Genomic DNA, 15,460 nt, shown 5'->3' on the forward strand with positions numbered 1-15,460 from the left:
TCTTAAAATATAAAATATTAAAATATTTATTAATAGGGTCTTTTGTAAAAAACGACTTAATCTAATCGTTAAAAAAATTGAGTATACCAAATTCCACATATTTTTTAATAAAATACGAATTTCATAAATAACAAGTGGCGTGTTTTAGAGGTAAATAATTTTAAAACGCTACTTTAAATAAATATAGACAATTAAGCTGGTTATCTGGTTTTTTGGAACTTAATAAATGGGTTAAATATAATTTTGTCAAATATAAATCACTATTGCATTGTGATAATGTTAGTTGTAATGCATTCGCGATATTGCATTCGCTATGATGCATTCGCGATAATGCATTCGCTGTAATGTATTCGCTCTAATACATTCGCTATGATACATTCGCGATAATACATTCGCTGTAATGCATTCGCTATAACGTTTTCGCGGAAATGCATTCTCTATAATGCATTCGCGCTAATATATTCGCTATAATACATTCGCTATGATGCATTCGCGATAATGCATTCGCGGTATTACATTCGCTGTAATATTTTTGCGGAAATGCATTCGCTATAATGCATTTGCGCTAATATATTCGCTATAATACATTCGATATGATGCATTCGCGATAATGCATTCGCGGTATTACATTCGCTGTAATGCATTCGCTATAATATTTTCGCGGTAATGCATTCGCTATAATGCATTCGCGCTAATATATTCGCGGTAATGCATTCGCTATAATATCTTTTGGCGGTAATCGACATTCGCGATAATGCATTCGCGATAATACATTTCGCGGTAAAAGTTTCGCGGTATTGACGTGATACGCATCTATTCTAAATATTAACAAAAAAGTTAAAATTAATTTAAATATTCATTCCTTGTTTAATATTTTATCTCACGAAAATTTAATATTTATTTTCTTACATTTTTTTAAACCAATGTTCAGATATCCAAATAGACTCTGAGACTTCTTGTGCTACAGGAAAAAATATACTGCAAAATGCCTGCACGACAAGATGGAGCCTTCGACATCAAGCTGTTACAGCATTTTGGATCTAGAGGAGCCTAATTTCTATGCTCTTATTAGAGAAATATCACAATCACCTGAAACACATATTTCATCTGAAGCTGATACATTATTTGATTTAATATTACTGCCCATTATTTTCTTTAGGAGTGTATTAAAAAATTATTTGTTACACAACAATTATACAATATTTTTCAAAAAATTGGATATGGCTGAAATTATATGAGAATCGCGAATATTATTATATTACAACTTAGAAAACCAAGAGATAAGATTGACCAGTATGTGATTGTTGAAGAAAGCGAAATTTATGATTTTGAGATTAACAAACTTCGACATTACCAATAAACAAATAGTTCCAATATTGACGTGGACTCGACTGAAGACCATTATAAAATAACTGTTTATATTTTTGATTTAGAACTACTTATGATTTATCAAATGTCTCTATCTAATTTACAAATACTATATCTCATAACTCGCTCTGATCTGAGGATATATCAAATCTTGATATTGAAAGATTAAATATTTAGCTAAATTTTATTCAGAGGATATAAATATATAGGAAAGCCAATTAATTTCAGAATTTATAGATGATCATTCCAAAAAATTTTTTTTTGATCGAATAGACTAGCTTTACTCATCGAGATCTAATCTGCAAAACAAAACAAATTATTAAAAAATTGGGGCAATAGCAAAGATTAAATTTTCATTTATGTACCATATTTTGACTAATTTTTTAAATCATTATATTTTAAATGTTTAATTTAATATATTATTGTGATTTACTTTACATACCGGTTTATATATCTTATAATATTTTAACCGTATTATATTCGCTCTTAATAAATATTTTATATTTTATTTGTGTTCGAAATTATCATATTTTCTAATATGATTGGTTCTAATAAATTTTATACCCCCCCCCCCCCCCACAACCCCTTCTGTAGAAAATTCTTGGCTTACGCGCTTGTATTAAGGAAATTACTTAGTTACGCAACTTATGCAATATTTTAAAATAAAATTGGGGATGGCGATAGTTAAATAGGTTTTCCCGACACGCGCAATAGATTGAATTCTAACAATATTATAGTTTATTTTTGCACGCTTCAAAACAAAATTTTTAAAAAAATAGCACGGAGTTTAAACTAAATTGCTGATAATCATGATTTATTATGTTATGGTAGAAGAATGTTTCAAGAACGAGCTGAGTTGCAATATGTGTAAGAGATCTATCTCTTTTTATCATGATTTGCTTTATTTTTATTTATGAATTACAATATATTTTGGAAGAATATTTGAAAATTTAAAACAAAAATCCATCAATTAATTAGACTAATGATACAATATTCACTAGAAAAACAAGAGTAGAATAAGTTACTATAACAAATTGTATATTAAAGCTCATTTAATAATCTTTAAATTAAATATAGGTTTTATATTTTTGGAAAAGCTTTTGATGGCAACATGGTATATGAGGTTGGTGGACCAGAGGAAATTATAGAAATAGATGAGATGCATCTATTTAGGAGGAAATAGGATAGAAGTAGATTCCTATTCACTAGAGCTATCTGGATAGTTAGAGGAATCTGAATAAGAACAAAATATTGCTTCTTTGAGGCAGTTGTCTCTTGGGATAGATATATATTATTAGGGATAATTAAAAAAACATGTCCATGAAGATTATACAATCATGACACTTAGCTGGAAAAGGTAATAACACTTTAATTACACTATGTTTTATATTATATAGCTATACTTTATTGAACACATGTAATTTTGATTATATGGACAATCAGTCTGAAAATTTAGTGTCAAGATCTGATCCCTCAATACATTCTCAAACCATTGAAAGGCATGGAGAAGCTTAAAAAAAGCATCCTTAAGAACAGGGGATAGACAAAAGACTAATTTATATTTAAATGAATACATATTTTTTAAAAAACTTGTTAATAATGTGCAGGAAACATTATTGTTACTTATATTTAAATGAGTTTAAAATTACTCATATATTTATTTAACAAACTGAAAAGGAAAATTAACATCTATGAAGACCATGGAATCATACGATTCAATAATATCTTGAATCAGGGAAAAAGAAACCTGAATGTATTCAGACCTAATTGATTTTTGTAATTTAAAATTCGATATTTAAGATTCAGTCTAAAACTTGCCGTAATTTTTATTTAATTTTATTTTAATTATAACTGGTTTTTATTTATTGGCTAGAAAAACTGATCGATGAACTAATATGTACTAATCTTACTATAAATATTATTCATTACTTCTATAATCTTCCTTTTAGCACAACGTCAATTTTGGCGATTTCTTTTATTTTTGCCCTACGAAAGTGGTTGAAGCAGTAGTAGTATGAAATACGCACTAATTATTGGCATAAATTTCCGAGATAATTCTTCCCGAAGTTTAGCCAACTCTACGCTTCAAACGCGATATCAAAGTTAATTTTTGGTTCATAATTCGGTTAATATTTTAATGGCGAACGAAATGATTAAAGAATAAATAACTCTATATATTATCGCAAAAGATAGTTACAACTTGTATATTCTAAGTTCCGGCATTATGCTAATTTTAAATTTTTTTAATATTTTTTTTTACCAATATTTCTTTTCCTATTTGGCCCAAATATCAAAGAGAATAAAGAAAGAAAATATACTAATAAAGCCCTACTTAATGGTTTAGTATATATTACAGAATTAGTGAAAAAATTGGGTCAATTCTCGATTAGAGCGTGCAAACTTTCATTTTGTTTATAGCTCAGATTTTATGGTTCTCATATTTGAGTGAGAAATTGAAAATACTAGTTAGCCATTAAATATTAGCGCACGCCAGATATATAGTTCTTTTATATTTTTCATTTTAGCACGATATCTATTTTGACAAATTTCTTTTTTTATTTAAACTATCTACTAATACTAAACGGATTAAATTAATATACAATTATTAAACATTGATAAAATTTACTGAATAAATACTTTCAATCACTTTATAATCTTAAGGTTGGCTAAATCTTGTTGCTAATAGTATTTTCCTTTATACTGGCTACTATGCTTGTTAAATCAGACGTGGGTGTACAAATCTTTGAGAATTTAGTGGAGAGGACTAAAAAATTTATTTATATTTATCTTCAAATATAGAAAAACTATATATTACAACTAAATAACCTTATAATCATTGTTTTTCATTAGTAAATATATGAGGTTTATAATAAAAAAAATAAAAAATAGCATATTTGGTCTTGACTTTTGTATTCGAAATAACTTAATCGAAGCTAAAAAAAAATAAGTTCTTTCATGAGATGATAATCCTATAAATAATTTTATTATTTAAAGTTACATCAAGATGACAATGACTCATCAGATTCAATTAATAATATTTCCCAAATTGGTAGAAATAGTGCGAAGATATCTGTTAGGATAAATGGAGTACCTATAGAATTTGACTATGATACGGGGGCACAGGTATCGGTGATTGGGAAACAATATTGGGATGAAATTGGCCGACCCAAGCTTGGACCAACCAAACCTTTGTCAGTATATGGTAACCAACCGCTGGATGTACTTGGTGAGACTATGGTAAGGGTTCGTCTTGAAAAGATAAGCAGATCACTACCGATTGTGGTGACCCGTTCAAATGACATACCATTATTTGGACTACCATGGATACTGGCATTTAATATGTTTATCCCACGACAAGTTACTATACGTAGTATCACAAGTAAAGAGGTTATGACAACCGTTAAACAAATTGCTGGCATGACGACAGAATTTTTCAGTGTTTTTGATGACAAGCCAGGACGGGTGAATGATATAGAAGTAAGCATACATCTGAGCGAGGCAGCAAGGCCGAAATCATGGCCAGCTCGTAGAGTACCTTTTCCATTACGAAAACCAATTGAAATGGAACTTGATAGATTGGTTAAATCGGGAATATTGAAGGAGATTGACCCAACAAAAAAACGTTTGACATGGGCTACTCCAACAGTAAACGTACGCAAAACAAATGGAGAAATCAGGATTTGTGCGGATTTTAAGGTAACATTAAACCTATATATTTTATACGATTATCATATTATACCAACGGTGGATGATCTTTTAACAAAATTAAAAGATGGTTTGAAATTTACGGTAATAGATTTGAAAGATGCATATTTACAATTACCAATATATGATAGTTCAAAAGAATACTTCATATTAACTCATATTGGTTATATCCAATATCAATGTATTTCTTTCGGTCTTTCTAGTGCGCCGACCATTTTCCAAAGATATATGGATAATTTATTACAAGACTGCCAAATGACCGGAGTATATCTTGACGATATTATCATAAGGGGAAAAATGATGTAGGACATTTGAATAACGTAAAAAAAAGTATTTATGAAATTAAAACAGGTGGGTATGAAGGCAAAATCGGCCAAAATATGCTTTTTAAATGAATCAGTTTCTTTTATAGGTTTTGTAATAGACAAAAATGGAATACACCCAGCGAAAAAAAAATAGATGCTATTCGAAGGATACCAACTCCTAATAATATACACCTATTACGATCTTTTTTAGGACTTGTGAATTATCACGAGAGATTTTTGCCACATCTGCATGGAATTGCCGCTCCACTGCATAAATTAACAAGCATTAAATGTTGCTGGGGTTGGCCGGACAGGGAACAAAAGGTATTTGATAAAATAAAACAGCTTTTGTCTACAAATAAAACGCTAATTCCATATTCGCCAAACTTGCCAATTATATTGGAATGTGACGCCTCCAACACTGGATTTGGAGCTGTGTTGTGTCATTTAGTAAAAAAAGGTATTAAAAGACCTATCGCATTTGCCTTGCGAACATTATTGGAGTCAGAGAAAAATTATACACCAATAGAAAAAGAGGCACGAGCACTTTTGTTTGGAATGAAAAAATTTCATACTTTCATTTTTGGTCGAAAATTTATATTGCGAACAGATCGCAAACCTTTGGAAAAATTATTTGGTGATAAACGGGAACTACCAAAAATATCCAATAGTCGATTAACGCGCTGGGCTTGGAAAATGTCCGCATATGATTTTAATATTGAATATGTTCCAGGAAAAGAAAATAAAGTAGCTGATACTTTATCTAGACTGCCAGTAGAAGGCATAGAATCAAATAACGATCAAAAAAATGCGTTAAAAATCAGAGCTATAAATTTGCACGATATAAATATTAGTCAAGTTGAACTCCAAAAGGAAACACGCAATGATAGCTTGTTTAAAAAAGTTAGTTTGTTTTTATAATCGTAGAGAGGAATTGTCAATCGATCATGATGTTATTGAATGGAATGGGAAGTTGGTAATTCCAATCGTTTTGAGGAAATCAATATTAACGATTATACACAGAGGACATCCAGGAATAAATGCTATGAAATCAATTTTTAGAATGTATTGTTGGTGGCCTAATTGCGATAAAGACATTGAACAATATGTTCGTCAATGTATGCCATGTCAAAGTAACATGTCGAATATTATGGAAGTTCCTTTATATTCGTGGAACATATCTAATATGCCATGGGAACTAATTCATTTGGATTTCGCGGAGCCTATTTATTCGTATTCATGGTTAGTTGGAGTTGATGCACATACTAAATGGGTTGAGGTTGAGTTAATGAGAGAGACCACGTCCACGACAATGATCAGGGCTTTAAGGAAATGGTTCGCACGGTTTGAAACACCTAGACAAATTGTATCAGATAATGGACCTCAATTTATTTCTGATGAATTTCGAAAATTTTGTTTCAAGAAAAATATTAAATTGATACATATAACACCGTATCATCCAAAAACGAACGGTTTAGCGGAAAGAACGATACGAACCCTCAAGAGTCGATATTTTGCAACTAGGAAAGACATTAGGGAGCCTGAGGAAGCCATGGGAGAAGTTTTTAGCATATAGAATGGGTGAACATCAATCAACTGGACGTTCACCGGCAAAGTTATTATTGGGGCGAAATTTAAAAACGGGATTAAATTGGTTACATCCAAATGTTAGTAATGAAATGGAACGATCGAATATACGACAAAAAGCAGCGCATGATGACATAGTCAAATGAGGGAATTTGAGATTGCACAACCTGTATGGGTGCATAATGGAATAAATTCAGGCTGGAGAGAAGGAGTTATAAAATCCAGAACTTGTAGATTTTCTAATTTGGTAGAAAGCAAGGATAGAATGGTACGAAAGCATGTGGATCAACTTCGAAAAAGGGAGGTAGCTAAAGAAATGGAGAAGTCTGGGCCAGTGGAAGAAAATAAAGAAAATATGGAGTCAGAGAGAGAGGAAGAAAATATAAAAATAGAGAGTCGGATATAGTTGAGATTTTAGAAAATGTGGAAGATAACGGAAAACTAGAAACGCAGAAATCACAAAAAGCTAGGAAACCTACAAATCGGCTGATTGAGGAGTTGTAAGATCATATGTGTGGGGATATGTTATAAATGAGATATATTATATATTATAAATGTTATAAATGTTATATACAAATCAATCATACATAATATTTGTCGTGTGATAGAATACTTAATTTACATATACATACCAAATAAAAAAATTGTATAAAAAATATTTTATATATATATATTAATTTTGTTTGATGAATAACACATATAATCTTAATTAATTTACCATATTATTTATGATTTATTTAAAAATATAAATATAAAATTAAATAGTTATTAAAAAATAATGTGGATTTAGATGGCGCATAAATATAAATATTATTTTATATAATTAGATATTAATTTAAAATAATAAAATAATATATTTAGGAAATAGTAACAGTTAAATATTATTTGTATAATTAAAATAATAAACTAAGCTTTAATCAGTAAATATTTTTAAAAATATGTTTAAATATAAATAAAATAGACTATAATACATGGTTTATATTATAAATATAATAAAAGAACACAATAATATTGTAGTTAATTGTTAATTATTAAAAAATTGTTAAATTTCATTATAATTTAATTTTCAATTTTTATATGAGCAAATAATGCATAATAATTTACTTAAATTTAAATTTCATTATTGTATATAATAAAAAATTTACCTTGACATTTAATTTGGAATAGATGGAATGAAAATATTTTACGATTCAATATAGAAAAAAAAAATTAAAATAGGAAAGAAAACAACACGTGATTAAATAACATAATAGGATAGGTCATGCATATGAAGCAAAAAATAGATCGTTATATGCAAATAGCCCAAAATTGACAGAGCTATAACTTTGGCAAAAATTAAGATTTTTTAATCTAGTTTTTATTTATATATATATTGGGAATAAATTAGTAATTATCCACTTCTAACTCAAAAATTTTGAAAATGTTGAGTGGAGCACTCCAATTCTAGACCGACGATATGTAATATAAGAAAATATATCCATAGTTTATCTATTTAATATATTACAATAAATGTATTTTTAGACGACATAATTATTGCAGGCGAGAATAATTTTTATCATATAGTTAAATAAAAAGAAGTATTAAGATGATTTGATATTGCTATACTGACAACAACGACCGATAAATTTGGAGAAAAGTTACTTTTTTAGATTGTTATTGACGATATGGGAATTCAAATTAAGATAAGATTAATGCCATAAAAAATTGTAATTTACAGTCAAATGTTAAAGAATTAATATCGTTTCTTGGAATGGTGATTTACCATGAGTCGTTTATACAAAATTTGCATTTTATTTGTGCTATGAAATTTAATTAGAACAAAACATACATTTAGCCATAAGCACAATTGTGAATTTTAACAATAATGATATTCACCTATACCCTCAATTTGGTAAAAATTTCTAATTCATGAGCCTACCAGACCTCAGCACAACACCTACCAAATATAATGCCCATTGTATAATAAACTTATTAAAGTAACCAAATTGGGGCTATTGCTATCTTATATAAACCAGAAAATAAAGTGTTCTTAATCTGGGCTACCCCTCTTATCACCAGCTATATTCATCAAACCCTTAATGCCTTTTTTGCCCTTGCCCTCACTAAACAACCCATAGTCGGCATTCCTACATCATTGACTGATGTACTTACTAGCCCAATAATCCCTACCACCACTGTCGCAAAACCTTCCACGTTTGATCCGGCAGACACCAGATGTAGAATTATTTTTATAGACACCAAAACCATTTGAAATTTCACAAATACCTAAGGGTGCAAGGCTTCAAGTTGCGAGACACCTGTCAAAAAACTTGACTTCCTTGATAAATAATTATTTATCTGTAAAACACTGGTTAGACACCCTTTACTGCCTTATCCTGCCAGCAAAAAATATCTGACACCGCAAATTAAGGATGCAACTATTTACCCCCTACCCATCAATCATTTCATCTTTAAGGGTGATGATAGATTAAAATAAAAATCACAAAATGATCTGCTCACCAAGGCCAGGCTAATATTTAAGAATTGGAAAACCTGAATGTTAAATCCGCTATACTTCTGGTAACCTTAAAACACCAATCACACTAGCTAAAATACCGTTTTACCCTGAAGCTTCTCTAATTTTAGGCTACTTATATCACAAGCAAAGTTAGAAAGGCTATTCTCTCCTATAAATGTGATTCCTCACCTGGGTTTGATGGGTTTCGCCCAATATACCTTCAGGATCTAAATCCACCTTACATTACACAACAATGCGAAGTTTGGAAAAAATTACCCAACTCATCAGCTGTATGCTTACTGAAGGCATACCATCCGCCATTATTACACTTCTATGCGGAACTAACCTCATAGCTCTCCAGAAGCCTAATAAAGATATTCGCCCTATCGCTATTGGAACCATTTGGTGCCGATTAACTGCCAAGCTAGTAGTAAGCAGAATATTGTTTACAATATCCAATCACCTGTGCCCGAATCAATTAAGAGTCAACGTAAAAGGTGGATGGTGAGGGATCTCTTTACATCACCAGGATGTATTTACAAACAGACCCTAGCAACGATATCCTAGTTAAAATAGACTTTTTAAATGCCTTTAACTCTCTAAGGCGCAAAGCGTTTCTAAATTCTATTACCCTCTACCCTGAATACTCACAATTTATTTTCGATTGTTATGACAGTCCCTCACATCTTCAATTTAGAAATAGATTGATTCTTTCTAGCGATGGAATACAACAAAGTATCTAGGTTCTTTTTGTTCTGTCTGGGCATTAATAGCCTAATGCACAAATGACCAATGCAAATTAAATCTTCATAAATGGTGTATCGACGATGGTATGCTAGGCGACCCACCAGATGAAGTTATAAAGGCGATCAAAATAATAAAATCGAACGTGATTTGCAATTATTATATCAGAATTAATTCAATCGTTTGATTTGTTTTAAAAATTATTATAAATTTCATAATAAAGAGGATTGGCTGTTGTGTCCAAAATAGCGTTGCGAAGTAAGCTATATGAGAGGTATACAATTTAAGTAATTTAAATAGTAAATTTAGAAGTGGTAGTTCGAAAGCTGAGGTTGGTTGCTGGGATAACAAGAAATGATAAAGTGCGAAATACAAGAATACTAAGTAGTTTAAAGGCTTAATGGTAAACAGACTTAGGTGGTATGGGCACACAATGAGAAGGCCTATTAACTACATAGGAAATAAGGTTGAGAGTTTGGAAGTGATGGGCAAACGTAAAAGAGGAAGGCCAAAACTTCAATGGGTCTATAAAGCTAGAGCCAATATAAAGAAGTATAAATTAGATATTGTATGAACAACATAAAGTGGAGAAAGATGTTGAAGAGCTTACCACTAGAAAAGGTGAAAGCTAAAGAGAAAAAAATCCTTTTCTTCTTCAATTAAAAACTTAAGATTTTTCAAATTCGGATCTAGAATCAAGCCTACCTTATATAGTGGCTGCATAATAAATCTTTATTTTAAAAGAAATTTTTTTCTGTTTTTTAAGGTTTTGATTATTATATTATTGTATCACGTTTAGAAGGTTCACAAAATTTTACTAATTTTTGTTTCCATAGATAAACTTCATTTATTGTTAGACGAGAATCTGCGCTCAGATTATCCGAGCATTCTTTAAATATTGATAAAAATTTATCTAACTCGAGTATGATGTTGATATCAATTGTGGCTAATCTATTTAATTCTTGCTTGGTATACAAGTACACCTGTATTTCAGAATATGATTTTAAGAAACTCTGTATTATGCTATATTCAGAGTTCCATTCGTTATTACAACTTGTTCAAGGGTGTGTTAGCTGTTTGAAATATTGTACTATTTTTCTTTACATCATTTATATTTAAGGCTATTTCAGTTAAACAATTGTCAAAAATATAATGCATAATATTATTTTGTATATGACATATACATGCAACGTTTTGTTATCTTTGAATGCACTTATATTAGTTCGGTTATCAGTCATACAACTACATTAATTTAAATAATTTTCCACTTCTTTGTATTCTTCTAAAATTGAGTTGACTACACTTTTAATATTGATGCCTGTTTTGATTTCCCTTGTGGCCAAAACAAAAGTTTTTAATTCAAAATCCTTAATGATAATATGTCCTATAATGGTTAAAAAACTTCGATTTTTATAGTCATCCTTCCAAAAATCAGTGTTATGGACAAGTAATTATTATGGATCATGCTTTTAATCTTAATTTCATCGTATATTTTTGGAGCTATAATTTTCTTAAGAGTTTTCCGGCTCACAATATCTATTATAAGAAAGAAAGAAAGAAAGAAAGAAAGAAAGGAAGAAAGAAAGTTTGTTGTCCATATGTAACACCAACATTTATTAACTCTTGGCCTAGCTTGTAAAATCTTTCACTTTTTGTTGCATTTAAAGATAGAAGATCTTTACAAATTAAATATAACCTATTTGTAAAATGTTTAAGCAAAATTTAACAAAAAGTCTCGCGATAAAACACCTAAACATAAAAAGAAAATAGAACTAACGGTACGATACCGGATGTTGTTTATAAAATGCGGAAAATTTCTTGTTTTCAAAAATTATTCTTTTTTTAAAAAAAAGAACTAAATTAAAACAGAAAATATATACTATTTATAAAATAACTATTTTAAAAACTAAAATTTCCGTGATTCACGGTAAATTTTTGTTCAAGCCCCATCACGCCCGGGAAAAATTTTAGAAGGCCGTCCAATCACGCCTAATAATTTAAAAATTATTCACTCATGCCGTGAGCCGCCATGACACGATGGGTAACGCATAATTTCACGGCCCGCGCCCAATTCTACTTGGAACTATAAACTATATTTAAGCTTTTAATCTTTACCGATGGTGTAAAAGTTTTCTATTTTGTTTTACGATCTTGTTAAAGCTCCTTCATTCTCCCTCAACAATTTTTACATTTTCTTTCAAAATAGTATTTTGTTTTTAGAGCGCGATAGAGTTGAAATATAGTATCACAATTGTCATAAATGATACCCATTTTAGTAGAAATATCAATCAATTTTATAAATATATAAATATATTAGTTTTTAATTAACCAAATGTCAGTCATTTCTGACAAAGATTTTTGTTTATATTTTTTAAAAATTGAACAAAGAAACACTTTTTTTTTTATGACTTTTCGATTTTTATATTTTTGTGACTTTTAAATTTTTGATAACCTTTTTTTTATGGTAATAAAACCTTTTTAAATTATGATAATATTTTGCGCCTTTAATTTTTTACCTTTGTAATTTGATATAGTTTTATTTAATAAAGATATAGATCCGAAGATTAGTTTGCCTAGCATTTAATTTGATAGTTTGCATTCTGAGTTTAGCTTTATAGTAGAATTTAGTCTTAGTAATTTTTCTGATATAATTAATATTTGAACCTCTTGTTTCCTCGTTATTTTCGGTTTTTTGTCATTGGTGACCGAGACCACCAGGATCGTTTAGATTCCAGGGTTATTCGGTATTTCAAGGTAAAGAAAAAATATTTTATTTTATATTTTGTATCTCACCTCAGAACACAACGCAATCACATTTTTGTTTAAATTTTTTAAAAATTGAACAAGGCCGTTTTAAGGTAATATAAATTTTTCATATAATGAGATGGGCTTTATATTTAATTTTGATATTGAGCCTAGCGTATTTGATAAAATTTCGGAGTATCCGAGTATTACTTATCAAAGTTTGTATCAAATGGTTGATAAATTTGATGTAAATAATGCCGTAGTGACAATTTTATTGTTGGTTCTACTGTACGTGTTATATATTACAATAAAATTTTTGTTTGGAAAATGTACTCTGGGCGCGACTAGAGTATATGGTAATTGGAAAATAGACACTCCGGTGTCGGCTGATTGTTGGAAAAAGATTTCGGTCTTGGAAAGTAGTTTAAATGGAATTTTAAATGAAATCAAGAACGGCAGACCTGAAAAGGTGGAAATGATGAAAGATAATAACGATGATCGTTTGGATAGTGTGGAGAGATCTATAGTTATCCTCCAGGAATTGAAAGAATTAAAAGACATGATTAAGATTATATATCAGGATATGAATACGTTGGTTATGGCTAATAGTAATAGTAATAAAGGCCAAGTGCGTGGTCCGACATGGACAGATGGAAAAAATATTTCCATTGAAAAAAATGGCTTTTCAGGTCATAAGAAAATTTTTGAAGATTTGAAATGTACCCGTTGTGGGTATGTGGGTCACAAGGTAGAGACCTGCGTAGTCAAAGAACAAAATTTTCGTGAAGGTTTTCCGTTAAAGAGATTGGCATCAGAAAATTTTAATGTTAGAAAAATTTCTGGTACTAACACGAATAAATTTGATGTTTTACGACCGAATTATGGCAAATCCCGTTTGTGTTTTAAATGTAACAAACCGGGACATGTAGCCATAAACTGTATCAAAAATTGACTATATGATTGCAAATGTAATCATATAGTAGGTAGGAGATCGGGATGGAAAAAAAATAATAAAGTAAATAACCATGATAATAACCGAAATTTTTTAAATTATGATGATAAAAATAATAAAGATTCTAATGAATTTAAATGGGAGAAATATCCTTTGGGTATTGTTAAATATTCCGATGAAAGGAATATGAATATTTTCAGATGGGAAAAATATCCCAGTTATATAAAAAAAAACAATATGAATATTGTTAAGGAACCACTAAATTCCGAGTTGAATTTATGTTCAAATGAGAATTCTCATGAACCTGATGTTTCAGATGAGATTAATATTGATCCGTCAATTAAAACATATGATATTTTAATGACTGAAAGATTAGTCGAACCTCGTCCTTGTCCAAGAGTTATCGTAAGAGTTGACTCTAGGGATATTGACATGTTGTTCGACACAGGGGCTAGCATTTCTATAATGTCTCGAAGAAATTATTTTAAGTATTGGCCTAAAGGTAAGCTTGAGAAAGAATCTATGTGCGTCAGACAATTTGATGGGTCTGAGATAATAGTTTTGGGAAAAACTAAATTGGGCGTAATTCTTCATGATACCACATTTTTCCTAGATTTATGGGTAGTAAAGAAAGATGTGGAAACCATCATGGGGTGGGATTGGATTGTTCAGTTAGGTCCTTTCAGTAATTATTGGAATATTTTTGCCCTACATAATGGTTCGGTCATAATTAACCCGAAGGACCAAAATATTGCTTATAACGCTCTAAAAAATATCTGTGAAATAGAAGGGAAGGATTTAACCATAAAACAAAATGATTCAACCCATAATTCTGATTGGTATGTAAAGTCCACGGAATTAATGGTTGAAAACAACATTAGCATTGATAAAACCCCAGTGGTGGCTATTGGTATTCCTGAATTACATAAAATGAGTGAAAATATATCTCGTTTAATGAAGAAGTATGAAATAATTTTCGAAGACAAATTAGGTTGTCTTAATGATTATCAAGTAGATATAAAATTAAGGGAAGGATTTGCACCTATTTTCCTAGCGTGTCGTCGAGTCCCTTTTGAATGGAAAAAGGAAATTGACGAAGAATTGGATCAATGGGTTAAAGATGGTATCATTGTTCCAGTGGAATATAGTGTATGGGCAACCCCGTTGGTACCGGTTAAGAAATCAAATGGTAAATTGAGACTCTGTGCTGATTTCAGAGTAACCGTTAATCGATGGGTAGTAGAGGTTAAATATCCTTTACCCCGAATTGAGGAAATTTTGGCCCAGTTGAAGGGAGCGAAATATTTTTCAAAGGTTGATTTTTCGTCCGCCTATTTACAATTACCTTTGAGGGAGGAGATTCGTAAATTATTGACGATCACGACTCCCAAAGGGCTGTTCGCTTTTTGTAGATTACCATTTGGGTTAAGTGTGTCAGCGCCTATTTTTCAGCGAACCATGGCGTCCGTTTTCCAGGGACTAGAGGGTGTATTTTATTACATGGATGATGTGCTAATTACAGGGATAACGCCTGAGCAGCATAACCATCGTCTGGAG

Source organism: Gordionus sp. m RMFG-2023, chromosome 1, assembly GCF_954871325.1.
Source record: "Gordionus sp. m RMFG-2023 chromosome 1, tfGorSpeb1-WG-v2, whole genome shotgun sequence".
Lineage (NCBI taxonomy): Eukaryota > Metazoa > Nematomorpha > Gordioida > Chordodea > Parachordodidae > Gordionus > Gordionus sp. m RMFG-2023.